General features: G+C 50.8%; 1 protein-coding gene across 4 annotated transcripts in view; it reads right to left on the bottom strand.

The window, feature by feature from the left end:
• Positions 1-5737, bottom strand: part of SLCO2B1 (solute carrier organic anion transporter family member 2B1) — a 30775-nt gene extending 25038 nt beyond the window's left edge. For 2 of the 4 annotated variants that reach the window (XM_041400133.1, XM_041400135.1), the window contains exon 1: positions 5549-5696. The gene's annotated coding sequence lies outside the window, so the exon portion shown is untranslated. Of the gene's footprint in view, positions 1-5548 lie in introns of all 4 variants that reach the window. The other 2 variants (XR_005952333.1, XM_041400136.1) reach the window with 2 other exon arrangements.
• Positions 5738-14801: the final 9064 nt, after the last annotated feature.

Below are 14801 nucleotides of genomic sequence, written 5' to 3'. Positions count from 1 at the left end.
TTCTCAAACACCGCAGGGTTTGCCAGCAGATCAAAGTGAGGATAAACCCCTGCCCTCAGATCCCGCCCATCTCACCCAGCCCTCCCTTAGGAAGGAAACTAAACAGAAAAGTACTTTGATCCAGCAGAGAGGACATCAAATAAAAAGGGAGATAAGACTTAACTGATTGAAAAAAAATAAAATAAAAGGATGGATGGATGGATGGATGGATGGATGGATGGATGGATGGTTGTTCAGAGTGTTGCAGATCCATCAGCTGCTGTTGTTCCTTCAGCCACAGGTGCAGGATTTGTCTTCAAAGCCCAGTTTTCTTCCCACTTCTGTGCTGGGTCACTGCATCCCTCAGAAAGGCCAGGCATGGCAATCCCCGGGTGCAGCAGCACAGGGAGCTGAGCTCAGTCTCGCATCAAGCGATGTCACTGAAATTCTGCCAGGAATCCCAGCCTCCCTGCTCCCAGGGGACAGTGACTGCAGGGAGCTGCAGGCTGGGGATAACCCCCATCTGGGCAGAGAATCCCTTGGGTCAGGAGGGACCTTAAAACTCACCCAGTGCCACCCCTGCCATGGCAGGGTCACCTTCCACTGTTCCAAGCCCCATCCAGCCTGGCCTTGGACACTTCCAGGGATCCAGGGGTAGCCACAGGGAGGAATTCCTTCCCCAGATCCCACCCAACCCTGCCCTCGGGCAGTGGGAAGCCTTTCCCCTGTCACTGCCTAGATCTGAGACAATCTCCCAAACCATTTGCAGCACTAATTAAGATGCTCCACTTGCCCCCAGGCTGCCTCTTCTCTGACACCAGGGCAGGAGAAATGCCCCAAACCCAGTGTGGGAGCTGCACCACGGTGCTGGCTGTGCCAGCAGGGCCTGGGCTGGGTGCTCAGCACCCTGTCCCATTCCCAAGGCCGTTTCTCCACCCAAAGCCTTCATCACCAGCTGCTCCCCTTGGCCGAGCAAGGAGAGGCACACGCTGGGCTCAGCAGAGCGTGAGTAAATAACAGCCAATGTAACACAGCAAATTAAACCCCAGCAGGGGAACGAAATGCCAGCAAATATTCTGGAATCTGTCTTCCTTCTGCTGAACAATTTTGCCTCCCTGTCAGCGAGGCTGGAAGGGTGTCAGGGTGTGTATTTATGAGCGTGCCTGGGGTAAAGGGGAAGCTGGCCCAGAAAATGTGGGTGCAAAGATGCTTTATAACACAACAGAAGGGAAAGGCAGTGGATACACGGCATGGAAAAAGACAGGGAAAAAAAAGGGATGCAGAGATGTGCCCGAGAGCTGTTTCGGTCTTGCACCATGCGGCAAAAAGAAAGTGAAAATTAGATGGGCCCAGCTCAGTGACTCTGTGTAATGAGAAATGGGCCACAGATGACAGAAAATTACAAGAAGTTAGAAGAGGAAAACGTTACTGGAGGTTAAAAATTAGAGGAAAAAGGAAAACTGGTGTTGAAACACATGACAGGCAATGAGGGAGAGGCTCCAGCCCCACCCTGGTACCCCTCTGCTTTGGGAGTGATGAAACTCTGCTCCCCAAGTGTGAGCTGAGGTCCCCCAGAGCTCCCTGCCTCTCCCTGGCACTCCCTGCCAGGGCTGGAGCCCTTCCTGGAGGATCCCCACCGGCTCCAGCCCTGCAGGATGTGGGGAATGAGCTGGAGCTCACCTGGCAGCACCAAACCAGAGATGGGGACTCTTGTGTCACTGCTGTGGATGCGGCAGCCACAGCTGCTCTGGGCACCCTGTGCCAGGGCCTGCCCACCCTCACAGCCAGGAATTCCTTCCTAATATCCCATTCATCCCTGCAGTGTGAGCCATTCCCTGTGTCCTGTCCCTCCATGCCTTGGCCCCAGTCCCTCTCCAGCTCTCCTGGAGCCCCTTCAGGCCCTGCCAGGGCTCTGAGCTCTCCCTGGAGCCTTCTCCTCTCCAGGTGAGCGCCCCCAGCTCTCCCAGCCTGGCTCCAGCCCTGCAGCAGCTCCGGGGCCTCCTCTGGGCTCTCTGCAGCAGCTCCAGGTGCTGCTGCTGTGTCCCCAGGGCTGGGGTCTCACCTGGGCTCAGGGCAGAACACCCCCTCACCTGCTGCCCAGGCTGGGGGATCAGCCCAGAGTTGAGAGTTTCTGGGCTGGTTCATGTCCAGCCTGTCAGCCACCAGCAGCCCCAAATCCTCCTCCTAGGGCTGCTCTCCAAACCGGGATCTCCCAGCTTTGCTCCTTCCCTCCATGGTTTTATGCAGTATTTTGAGTACAAAAGTCACCCCTGTGTTCTGGAAGGAGGCACGTGCTGCACAGCCAGCCCCTGGCCTGGGAGGGACAGACGTGGCTGTGCTGCAGGAAAGCCTTGTCATGTGTCCTCGGTGGGTTCTTCTATTTTAGCACCCCCTCCTCTGTGTCTGGCAGGGAAACTCTTCCTGCCTCAAGCAGCTCCAGCCCCTGGCTGGGAGTTAAAGTGCTGAAGGAAGGACGAAGAGCCTGATTCCATCAGGAATCTCCTCTTCCACAGGCTGCAGGCAGTGCTTGGCTCTATGCACAAACACCTGCCAAGAGAAGCCTGAAGGGAAGTGATCCCAAACCACAGCTTCCCCCATTTGGGGTTCACACACCATAAATACCTTCCTGATGTTTTTTCCCCTCTGTACTTCACTGTTGCTTGGACAGGAGTGAAAACTGAGAAAAACACAGATTTTCTGCTGAGTTCCCCTGAACGCTGTGAGAGTTTGGAGTGCAAGGAGCAGCTGGAGGAAACGGGCAGAGCCAGAGTGGCTCCAGGGACACAGAGACCTCTGGTGAGAAAAATGAACTTTTTGAAGGGGAAGCTGTTGCAAAACAAGGAGCAAGAGCCTCTGCAATGGCCCTGTGCCTCAAACACATCCTGAGTGGAAACCCCAGCAGCTCCCTGGAGCTGAGACCTCCTGGAGCAAACCAGAACTTGTTTGCTATTTATTATCTGGGACAAAAAAAGTCCCAACAAACCCAGATCCTCCATCTGCACTCATGGTCTGCCCAGGACCACAGACCTGCTCCTCACACCAAGTATTCCATGAGGAGCATCTGCACCCCAATCCTGAACATTTATTTCCAAGGGCAGCTCTTTACCCCCTCCATTCTAACCTAGGGATCACCAACCAGAACATCCCCAAATTTTGGAGGTGGCCAGTAAAACTTGCTTCACCAGGAGGTGGGAATGATGCTGGCCACCTGCAAGCAGCAGGGGTGGATGGATGGATGGATGGGTGGATGGATGGATGGATGGATGGATGGATGGATGGATGGATGGAGGAAGGAGCAGGAGCAGAGAAATGCTGCTGCCAGGAAAGGGAACTGAGTAGAGCTTAGGAGAAGTGAGAAAATTCCTTAGCCAGCAAGAGAGGAGCTGGCTGTGAACAGCAGAGGAAACACTGCGGGTGGGACAGACCTGGTGACATTTCTGGGTGCTGATGGACAAGGAGCAAGTGCTGGAGTGAAGCCTCAGCCCAGAGCAGCTGGTGGGGGCTGGAGCTGGCACAGGAAAAGGAGGAAACGCTGGTATTTTGGGCAGCAGGGGGAACCACCCAGTGTCCTTCTTCCATTATTTAACACCGGTGGACTGCACTGTTACACTTGGAGAGACTGAGAGAGTCCAGTGGAAATGGAGATTATCTTCTGGAGTGCCCAGACCTGCAGCTGGAGGCACAGCTGGCCCAGCCGAGCTGCCTGACAGCAGCAAGCCCTTTCCTGCATCCCTGGGCGTGATCTTGTCCTGGGGTTTCTCCAGCCACGCACTCACTCTCAGTTTTCCCTGGATGGCGCCTCAGAGCCTTGTGGTGTTCCAATCATGTCTCAAGCCAGGAATTCCCCTCACCGCCCGCTCTGCCTCCCACGCTGCCTCCACTTCCTTGGAAAATCACCTTTCCAAAGGCTGGGGTGCCAATGGCAGGTGCTGAGGGGGGAATGGAGCTCCCCCAAACCCACACTCAGCCACACTCAGCCTCCTCTTCCTTGGAAAATCACCTTTCCAAAGGCTGGGGTGCCAATGGCAGGTGCTGAGGGGGGAATGGAGCTCCCCCAAACCCACACTCAGCCACATCCTGGCTCAAGACAGTCAATATTTAATCTACCTCCAGCCAGGGCACATGTGGCAGGTCCAGGGCAGAGCACCACAGAGCAGCATTCCCAGGGGAGCACTGGGAGCAGACTGGGAGCCAGGAGCCACGGAGGAACCGGGGCTGGGATCTAGCTGTGAGCAGACCAAGGTCCCCAGAGAGCCCCGGGCTGCTGCAGGGAAGGGAGGAGGCCAAGCAGCCCTGCAGGGCTCGGGGCTTTGGGTGAGGCATTGCAGAGCCTGGAAATGCCACCTGTGCCCAGCAGGATGGCTGGGAAACACTGGGAAACTGGGAAAGCAGGAGGGGACTCGAGGAGGAAGGAGAGTGTGTTGTAAAACAAGCACACAACAATAACTAGCAGGGGGCTGGCAGGCAAAGGGCTCTCACAGCCACCTTGGGGCCAGGGGCTCCTCAGGAGCCCCTCAGGAGCTTTCTGAGGGAATTGGCCAAAGCAGGGAGGAGCTCTGGATGTGTCTGTGCTTCCAAGGCGGGGGGAGAACCTCGCTTGGGCTGCACAGCTCAACAATCACAGGAGGGTTTGGGTTGCAGGGAGGTTAAAGCCCACCCAGTGCCACCCCTGCCATGGCAGGGACACCTCCCACTGTCCCGGGCTGCTCCAAACCCCAGTGTCCAGCCTGGCCTGGAACACTGCCAGGGGTCCAGGGGCAGCCAGTGTTTTTTGGGACATGCAGTGCCATTCCCTGCTGACACAGGAGCTGCCCTCCAGGGGTATCCTTGCCCTTGGGTACCCATCTCCAGAGGTGGAATCAGAGCAGCAGCCCCACTCAGGAGGGGCAGGTGCCCACCCCACCCCTGCAGACCAGTCCCCTTGTCCCCATGCCCAGCAGGGACACCCCAGCTGCCACCTGACAGAGGCAGCAGGTGTGGCCAGCCTCACCCCAAACCTAAAATCCGTGCTCCGGGGAGGACAGGCTGTTCCCACGGCTGCCTCCCAGGGGATGTACCCACCCCGAAGGCTGGAAGGGACACAGCAGCTCCCTGCTTGCAGGAGGCAGCAGAAACCCAGCAGAAACCCAGCAGCCTGCTGCTCCCAGACCCCTGCAGCCAAGGAAAGCTGGGCAGGAGCAGCTCAGCAGTGATCCCAGAGCCTTCCGTGACTCTGGGGCTGCAGGATCAGTTCTCCTCCCTGCCGGAGAGGTCTGGCTCGGCCACGCTCCCTCTGGCAGCCAGGCACAGGTCAGCCCACGCTGCCTGGCATCTTCCCAACATCTGGGCTGCAAAGAGCCCTTATAGGAGAAGTGAAAGCATGGGAGAAACCATCCGGGACAGCACTGGGAAAACGGGAAAATTCCCTGCAGCAGGAGAAATAAGCGGGGCTGCCTCACTGGGGATAAAAAAGACGCTCAAATAACTAAGCACCAGCAGAGAGGGAGCGACAGAGCACACGTGCAGAGGCTGGCACGGAGCAGGGGTGGTGGCACTCCTCGCTTTCCGCCAGCTGCTCCCAGCAGCTCACCTTGGGCAGAGCCCTCCCGGCAGCGGAGCCGTCCTCGCTCCGTACTCACCGCCCGTCCCGGGGCTCTCCCGGCGCTGCCCCCGCCAGCCAGCCAGCCCTTCCCTCTGGCAGCACGGCCGGGGCCATTCGCTCCTTTTCCTGCCGCTGGAGGTGGGGATGGCTGCCCGGAGGTGGGGCTTCGCCGGCACTTTTAAAAGCCGGAGCGCGCTCGACTTTTGCAATCGCTTTCAGTAGGGTTTCTTTTATTTCTGTGTTTTCCCGAAGCTGCAGTCCCAGAAGGACGGAGCTGTGCGGTTTGCTGAGCCAGGGCTTTGCCAGCTGCTTTCCCAGTCCCAGTCCAAACTGGGCTTGGCTTTCCCTTCATCCCCTGGCTCCAGTCCCCTCTCTCCTCCCTGCAAGGGTCCCATTCCTCCCGGGCAGTTTCCTTGGGTTCATTTTCTTGTTCATTTTGCTTCATCTGCAGGTTTGTTTTCTGTACATTTTGAAGCCTTGGTGTAATCCTGGGATTTGGGAAAGGGAAACTTTGTTTATCTAACCCCGGGCTATTTATTTTCAAGGTCTCTCCAGCAGTCTCTTGCTCTGAGCACTGTGGCTTTTCCAGACAGGAACTGGAGAAGTTAACAAACAGGCAGGGAAATCCATCCCTGCCCTGTGGCAGTGGGAGCCATTCCCTGTGTCCTGTCCCTCCATCCCCTGTCCCCAGTCCCTCTCCAGCTCTCCTGGAGCCCCTTCAGGCCCTGCCAGGGCTCTGAGCTCTCCCTGGAGCCTTCTTCTCTCCAGGTGAGCACCCCAGCTCTGACAGCAGACAGGTGCACAAACACAGGCGAGCTTTGCTAGGGCAAATTCTCACCTGGATTTCATAGATCTGCAGCTTGGAGAGCAGGAGAGCTGCAGAGTCCTGCCCAGGGGGATGTAAGGATGGAGGGAGAGCCCTTTGGTGAGTTCCCTGCTCTCCTTCCATCCCAGAAGCCACAAGAAACTCCTGGCTATCCCAGCTCCGAGTGGGATATTTCCCCTCTCAGGGTGGTGGTGAGGCAGAGAAAGGCACAGACCTTCCCCTCCTGGCATTTCTTGGGCTCTGAGGATGGGACAGCCCACAGGACACGCTGGGCAGAGGGATCTGATGTTTCCCAAGGGAGGATCATCTGCTTCCTGTGCACGAGCTCATTACAGAATAATTAAACAACCCCTTTATTAGCTCTGGCAGCACAGGAACGTTTGGCTGAGCAGGAGACAGCCACACCAGCGTGCTCTGCACCCGAGTGACCCCGGGCTGTGCTGCCACTGCAGAGGGAGGAAACCTCATCAGCTCCACCGCCTCTGCAGGGCTGCAGGAAGGCATCATTAGCTGGAAACAAATATTATTAATATTTTACAGCTGCACAGCTCCTTCCTGTGCACTGAGCATCCCCCAGGACCCCCGGAACGGGGGGATTTGGGGCTGGGAGGGCAGAGCTTGGCAGGGGCAGCGGCCCAGGGGAAGAGGAGAGTGTGCAGCTGTAGGGCAGCGTGAGGCACACACCCCAAAGGGCCCCGACACGCCTGGAGAGCGGCAGGGACACGGGGATACCCAGGAAGGGAGAGGCAGGAATCTCCCGCTGCGGTATTCCATGGAAGAAGAGCACCATCTAATGACTCCTCCTAAGCCCTCGTCCCGAGCTGCTCGGAGCTCCGAGCTGCTCCCGCTGCTGCTCCATCCCAGGCCAGGCGGGGCCCAGAGCACCGTGTCCCGCTGCTCTGTGTCCCAGCTCCGGGATGCTCCCAAGGGATGCTCACCCAGGCTGGGCAGGGCTTGGAGCCTCCTGGGACAGTGGAAGTGTCCCTGAGCCCGCGGGGTGTTCGGGGCAGGGCAGCGCTTGTCCCGGTGCCTCTGGAGCGTGTCCTGCCTGCTGCTGCCGCTTCCTGGCCGAGAGATTCCCCGCTGCTCCTTCAGCTTTCGGGACATGCCGGGCTTTGGCCTCCAAATACTGGGATGTGCAGCCCTGAGTGCTTCCCAAAGGGTAATTCCTATTGAAAGCAAGCAGGTGCTGGGTGAGGTGAGGGGGCTGAGTGCTCTGGAGGCTGTGTAGGAAGGAGTATTCCTTGGAACACTCGGGAGCAGTTCATGGGAAATGACAGCAGCACTTAGTGGTGCGAAGAGATTGCCAAATCTCACATCTGAGATGAGAGATGTGCACAGATGAAGAAATCCAGGCTTCCAGCCTGGAAAATTAGGGATCCCACAACTGCTCAGGTTCTGCTGCTTATTCCAACTCCGCTCTTGGCTCCAGGCTTCAGCTGGGATTGGAAAGGAGCAGCTCAGTGTCCTGCGTGGGAAATGGGACCTGTGGCCGCTTGTGGGGCTGGGGCTGATCCTCTTCTGCCTGCGGGGCTGGAAAAACCAGCTGGGTTAGGGCTGGGATTTCACATCTGGGCTCTGCTGATGCCTCACAGAGTGCCAGACGAAAGCTGGGATGCAAATGTTTGGGATTGTGCAGAAATTGTTTGCAGAGCTAGGATTTAAATTGGGGGGCTGATGGCAATCAGTTGCCTTGCTTCCATGAATTTTGGGGCTGCCTTCTGAATCCCTGCTTGGATCCTGCCTTTTAATGTCTGTATTTGTAATGCCTGCAGACGACAACAGGAAAGGGTCTTCTGCTTTGGGGATTTCAATCAGAACCAAAGCGAATAATTTGTTCTCTCTGTTCATGAAAAATCCCAAATCACCACCAAAGGAAACAAGACCAGGATGTGTCAGAATCTGGAAACGGGAATTGGGAAATCACAGGATTTCCACAGCAAGAAGAGACTTTTCCATTATTAACAGAAAAAAAAGAAAGAAAGAAAGAAAAAAATAAATTAAAAAAAGGGAAAATATTGATTTTTTTTTTGTTTGTTTTAAATGACGATTTAATTCTTTTAATGCAAAAGTGGCTGCCCCATTGCTGGGAGTGCTCCCGGCCGGTTGGAGCAGCCCGGGCCGGTGGAAGGTGTCCCTGCCCGTCCCTTTCCAGCTCGGAACCGCAGATGGCAGCACGAGCCTGGAATTGCTGCCCCGCTGCTCCTCGGGAGAGCACCGCCATCCAAAAGTCTTCCTTAAAAACCCCGGGAAACCGAGCGGGAAACCAATTTAAACTGTTTGTACACAAACGGGGCAAAACAGAAGGCCAGGTGCCGCGTCCTGCATTTGGATGCCTCAAGGCGTTTAAGCACTTTCTAATATTTAATGTGCTGTTAGTTCAAGGAGCTTCTGTTGCTTATATCTAAAGGAGAAGAGGTTTTCATATTCTGAAGAAAAGATTTGCTGTTACCCCTTTTACACAGCATCACTTTCAGCTCCGAGCTGGGGCCATGAAACCCTGCCTGCAAAGAGTTAGTGGAGATAAATTAGTAATGTAAATAATAATATAAATATAGAAATATACATAATACAAATAATATTAATATAAATATAAAATATATAGATATATGTCTATATAAATATATAAATAAAATATATATAAAAAGATATATACATATATATAAATATAAATATAGTATAATATAAATAATATAATTATTATAACTTAGGTGTTGAATTGTCTCATTATTTTGCTGAGAAGCTGCAGTGAGATCTGCCACACTAACACTGTTTCAGATTAACTGAGTGTATTTAGAGAAGAATGAAGAAGTTCCAAGCTCATATTTATCTGCTTGCATGGATAAAATACTTGTCAAATCAGCAACACACAGGTGCTGGCCGGAACTTACCCTTTATCTGTCACCCATCAGTTTAAAAACCCCCAAACTTGTTAGTTCACATCCGTGTGGCAATTTTTTCCCCATAATGTTACAGAAAATGCAGTTATCTTTTTACTAAACTCTTCAAATACCCTCAGCAATAAAAGTGCTTTAAGGGTTATTAATTTGATTGAAAAATTACAAGCTAGACTGGGAAGCAGCTTTTTGTTGGAACAATATGTGGGAAAGTCTTTGTTCCTGAGGTATTAAAATGCAAATGTTAAAAGCAAGAGGGTACTGGTGTCATAAAAAGAAAATCATTATCTCAAAGGTGATTATTGCTTTGCAGTTCTGAGAAATTTCCAAGTACTTCACATGCTTTTTCTTAGTAATGGAAAATGACCTGTGAATGATTCCAATCACAAAAACAGCTTTGAAAAAAATCCTTTATTAAGCCTTCAAAAAACCATTTCTGCCTCATCCTAAAACCAAACAGTTCTGCCTCAACCCAGGGAGTGCATTTTACACCAGGCTGTAAAACCGTGGGGATGCAGCCCGAAACCCGGTGGAACCAAGGCGCGAAACAAGGCAGCAGCACACTCATCCTGCTTTTCTCCTGCTCTGAGCATCACGTTTGTGATCCCAGAAATGGTCTTTGCCCGCTGGATTACTGTGGAGCTCTTCATGGGGAAAAATAAACCGGGGCAGGAGGGGAAGGCTCAGTGCTGCCGCTGCCGGGAATTCCCAGGCTCCCAGCTCTTTGTCCCTGGAGTGCTCCAGGAAGGGCTGGACGTGGCACTCGGTGCTGGGCCAGGGTGGGCATGGGGCACAGCTGGGGCTCAGGGGTCTTTTCCAGCCTCAGGGATTCGGGGATTCCAGGACTCCATGCCCACGGCTGGGGTTTTGCTCGCAGGGTCACAAATTCGGGTGTCTGTCCATCAAAACCCTGCTGTGCCAGGGACCAGAGCATCGGTGGCACTTCGGGTTTGTCCTCCCAGGGAGCTGCAGTTTGAGATATTTGGGTGTTGCAGCTTCCAGGGAAAACACCTCGGGGAGAAATGTGATCTCCTGGAGCTGAATTGTGATTCACAGCCACCTTCTGCAGGTGGCCCTGGTGGGAGCTGGAGATCCTGTGGAAGATCCTGCCCCAAAAAAACCAACTCTTGGGTTCTGTTCTCACATCAGAAACCAACGTGCAGCAGGGCTGTGTAGCAGGATTCAGGACTCTCCTGTTCACTAGAACATAATTTATTATATATATATATATATATATATATATATATATATATATGAGAACCATGTTGTGCAAGACTCAAGAGAGGTCTTGCCCTTTTTGCTGATATCCTGCTGCTGGTTTTCATCCCTTAAAAAATTTCTGTGTGCTATTCATGCAATTTGGAGAAAAACATGGAGAAGTGGTGTAACATTGGTCGTTACTCCCCACGGTTTTTAAAATGACTTCACACAGGTTTTAAATCATTCCAGTTTAAGGGATGTTTCTTAAAAGTTTCCTAATCTTCCTCGAGGGAGGGAGGAAGATCTCATCTTAATCCTTGTGTTCTGTGAGTAACATTTGTGTTGCAAAGGCACTGCACAAAAATCAGGGTGTCAGAAGCCACACTGGAAACATTCTTTTTATTCACTGGGCAATTTTTTCCTGTGTTTATTTGCTGGTCTGTATGGCAAATGTCTTTTTCCTTCTGACCTTTCCCTGCTCCTCCAAATGAACCCCCAGATGACTTTTGCTGCTCTGTCCAGCTGTGTGTGCTCTGTAAGGAAACAATCCAGATTAAGAAAAGTTTAATTCTGGCTCACTGGCAGCAAACTAAGTTGAAAACAGTTCAAAACTCCGACTGAACTTCAGGAAATCACTTTTCCATTGACTCTGCCTCCATTTAAGTAATTTGAATAATTCAGGAACAGATAAACCAGGATAGCCAGCAGTAACAATGGGGTAAATAAAGTGTTTCCAGGACTACCATGGAAAGTGGAGGGAGTTTAAAATGAATTGTGGAATGTTTTAAAAGAAACACACCCGGGGGCTCTGATGGATTTTAACTCTTCGCTGAAGAGGGAGAAGTGTTCCAGTTGTTCTCTGCCAGAGGATATTTAGGGGCTTTCCTTTCTCTCCCCAGACCTTTCCCCAGGCCTGGAATGCCTCTGGGGGCAGGAGAAGGCGAAGGGGAGCTCCAGCTGTGTGCCAGAGGCAGCTCAGGGCCTCTAATCTCCAGTCTGCACACACAAGATTAAAGATCCGCAAAGAGTTTTCATTAAGAACGCAAAGTTAAGAGATTAAATACCAGGAAGCCAAATTAAAGAGCTTTAAGTCAATCTCTGAACTCATCAAAGTTCCCAATTTCTAAACTGTCATTACAACACAGGATTAGTGCAAAGCTTCCCTACCCTGATTTGATGTCCTTCCCTCAACAATGTGATTTATTCCCCGCTGCATCTCTGTGCTCCCATAAACTCAGCTATTGTCTTGTCTGCAGAGTTCATCCCACCTGGATCCCGGGGACTTTCCTGGAATTCCAGCCCTGCCCCAGACAGCCTGGGGCCCACGGCGAGCCTCCTTTGTGCTGCCCTGCTCGGTGCACTGCCAGACCCTAGAAAATGCCCTTAGGCACCCACATCATGGGCTAAAGGAATGAACACAGCCCAAGGAATAAACACATCCCAAAAAATAAATACATTCCCCTTCCTTCTCATCTCTGGCTGGGTGGATCCCAAAGACCTGGGAAAAAGGGAGACACCGGAGTGGGATGAGGCCACTGTGGTTATTCACCTCCAGGTACCTGAAAATGAGCCCTGGAAGTCCAGAACTGGTGTTCACACCTCTCTGGAGCCAGTTCTATCCAGGTTCCATCCAGGGATCTGCTGAAGCAAGGAACTGCTCTGAAAACACATCCTGCAAACTGCCACAGTTGTTATTTAAAGCTCCTGCTGTAATGCATTAGAGTAAATGTTCCCCTGCTTTTCAGGATAATAAATCCTGTCCTTCCCATTTTTTATTTATGGAATTGGCATCTCTCAGCTACATTAAGATTGTGCTTTCCAGGGCTTTTTCCACAAAAGATAACTTAATAACTTTGCTAAATGCTGAGCTAATTAAAGCTTTCACTTGAAGTTACTCCCCCTTGTAAGACACTGTGCCAAGTGAGCCATTTCCAAATTTGCATCTCAAGCCTTAGAACTTTTTGTAAGAGTTAAACACACAATTCCAAGCTTTTTGAACCGGCTTTTTAACTTTCCCAGATCCCTGTGCAAATGTCTTATCCAGAACATCAAATTTATATGTTAAATTATGGGGAGTTCTTTTTAAAGGAAAATTGAAACTTTTGTTCTTTATTGGATTTTATTATCCTCCTTTACCAGTGCAGTTACTATTAGTGGTTATTAGTGTAGTAATTATTAACAGTTATTTAGTGTGGCCATTATTAATGGCTGCTTAGTGTAGTTATTACCAGTGTATTTTTACTCTTAAAACCATATTAGAGTGAAGCTTCCCATCCTCTGGAATTACTGGAATGGTTGCCCAGCAGCTCCAGCCCTGAGCTGGTTCTCCGCAGTGCAGCAGGCCCTCAGGCCCATGAATCCTTTCCCCAGCCCAACCCAATATCTGCATTTTGAACAGCTCCCACCACGCTGCTCCTGCTCCCTACTTTATTGTTACAGTCCTTTGAGTGCCAGAGACCAAAAAATACCAGCATCAATTCAAAGTCCTGCTTATTGAATATTGCTCTTTCCTGGGCAAACTGGGGGCCAGATACGCTGGCAGGAGCAAAACTTAAACAATATTTTATTTTTTGTGAGAAAAAAGAAAATATGCTGATTTCCCAGAGCGGCTGTGGCTGCCCCTGGATCCCTGGCAGTGCCCAAGGCCAGGCTGGGCTTGGAGCAGCCTGGGACAGTGGAAGGTGTCCCTGCCCTGGCAGAGGGGCACTGGGTGATCCCTTCCAGGATCCCTTCCAAGCCGAACCATTCCATGATTGTCTGATGAGGATAAATTCATTTTATCCTCTGTTAAAATCACAGGTACAGCAAAAACACAGCAACAGCAGGGGCCTGATCCAGCAAGTGCCCCTGTGCCCAGTCCTGCCCAGCGCTCGGGTGCCTGGAGCATTAAGTTCAGAGCTTGTGCTCCTGAGGCACTGCTGGCATTTGTGGCTGCATTCAAAGGCTGTTCATGTTTCCCCGGTTAAACTAATTACTATTATTTCCTCCTCCCGCTCCCTCCCCCATCCAACTGTTGTTGTTTAATTAAGGATAGCGTGCTGCTCTTCAGTGGGTGTTTGTTTATGGCCTGATAAATGTCGGGAATATGCTCTGGTGGGAAGCCTTTTAGCTGGGAATACTCAGGTCCTTTTAACCACTACTGCATCTGTAAGAAAGAAAAATTCTTTTAGAATCTCCTTTTCTGATGATTTTAAAATATTTTCATTATTAATTTAAAGGGAATGTGCAGTTCTAATTGTGCTTTTTACAACAGCATTCTCGTTTTTTGTTTTGTTTTTTTTTTTTTAATCCTTGTTTGTTTGTTATGGTTACTTGCTGGCAATCTGCATGTTTTGAACCTGGAGAGGAAAAGTGCACTTGTGATTTACAACAGTAGAGAATCTGTACAAGCTATTGTTCCTGTGGGCACATTTATTTTTATTGGTTGTGAAGAGCACCTTTTTCAAAGCCAGCTCAAGCAGCAGCCTCTCTTTTTGGCTTGTGACCCCCAAAGTTTGGCCTGCAGCAGTTTAAGGACCGTGAAGCTGGGGTATGCTTTGCAATCAAAATTAAATCTGAAATTACTAATTTGGACAGCAGAGACAGTTGTGTCCATATGTTGCAGACTGAGGATAATTTGTCTCCTCTGTTCCCAGGGCCTTGCCTTAGTGTATGGAATTAGATTTCTGACCAGACCCTATTTCTTCCCCTCTCAATCTGCTATTGACCTGGGCAACAGCAACAAAAAATAGTTACAAGTTCTTTATCACCTCAATATCCTAAAAAAAAGCCCTTACAGGGATATCTACATCTCTGTTTTTGTGTGGGGGAACTCAGGGACCTCTCAGGACTCCTTCCAGTTCAATTTTCTGGCTTCCTTGTATAAGACATTGGAATATGTCTAGAAAGAGCAGAAGAGGTCCTGTATGTGTGTGTGTGTATATATATATGTATATATATATATATAATTATTGTGCTATTTCCAATAGCACTAGAAGGTCATTTGATAGGGAAATCCCCTTTACAACCCTTAACTCTCAAGGTGCTGTTGGATTTCCTAAACAAACAAGAAGTGTTTGTTTAAGAAGTGCAGCCATTTATTAAAGCAAACACCTACACTGCCTGAGCTGAATAAACATTGATCATCTATTAACATTAAGACTGGTATGTCTTGCTGCTGCTTTGGCTCTGGATCAGCATCATCATTTATTAACATTTTGAAATAGCTCTGCAGAATGGATGATGCTCAAACTTGTACCTGAAAAATCTCCCCAGATCTCTCCACAGAGAACTTGGGAGGTGAGGAAAGCAGAAAAAAAATCAGCCAAGATGGATGCAG

The sequence above is a fragment of the Onychostruthus taczanowskii genome, unplaced genomic scaffold, assembly GCF_017590055.1.
Source record: "Onychostruthus taczanowskii isolate IOZ18803 unplaced genomic scaffold, ASM1759005v1 scaffold172, whole genome shotgun sequence".
Lineage (NCBI taxonomy): Eukaryota > Metazoa > Chordata > Aves > Passeriformes > Passeridae > Onychostruthus > Onychostruthus taczanowskii.
The sequence above is the reverse complement of the archived record's forward strand: the minus strand, read 5'-3'. Positions and strand labels throughout refer to the sequence as shown.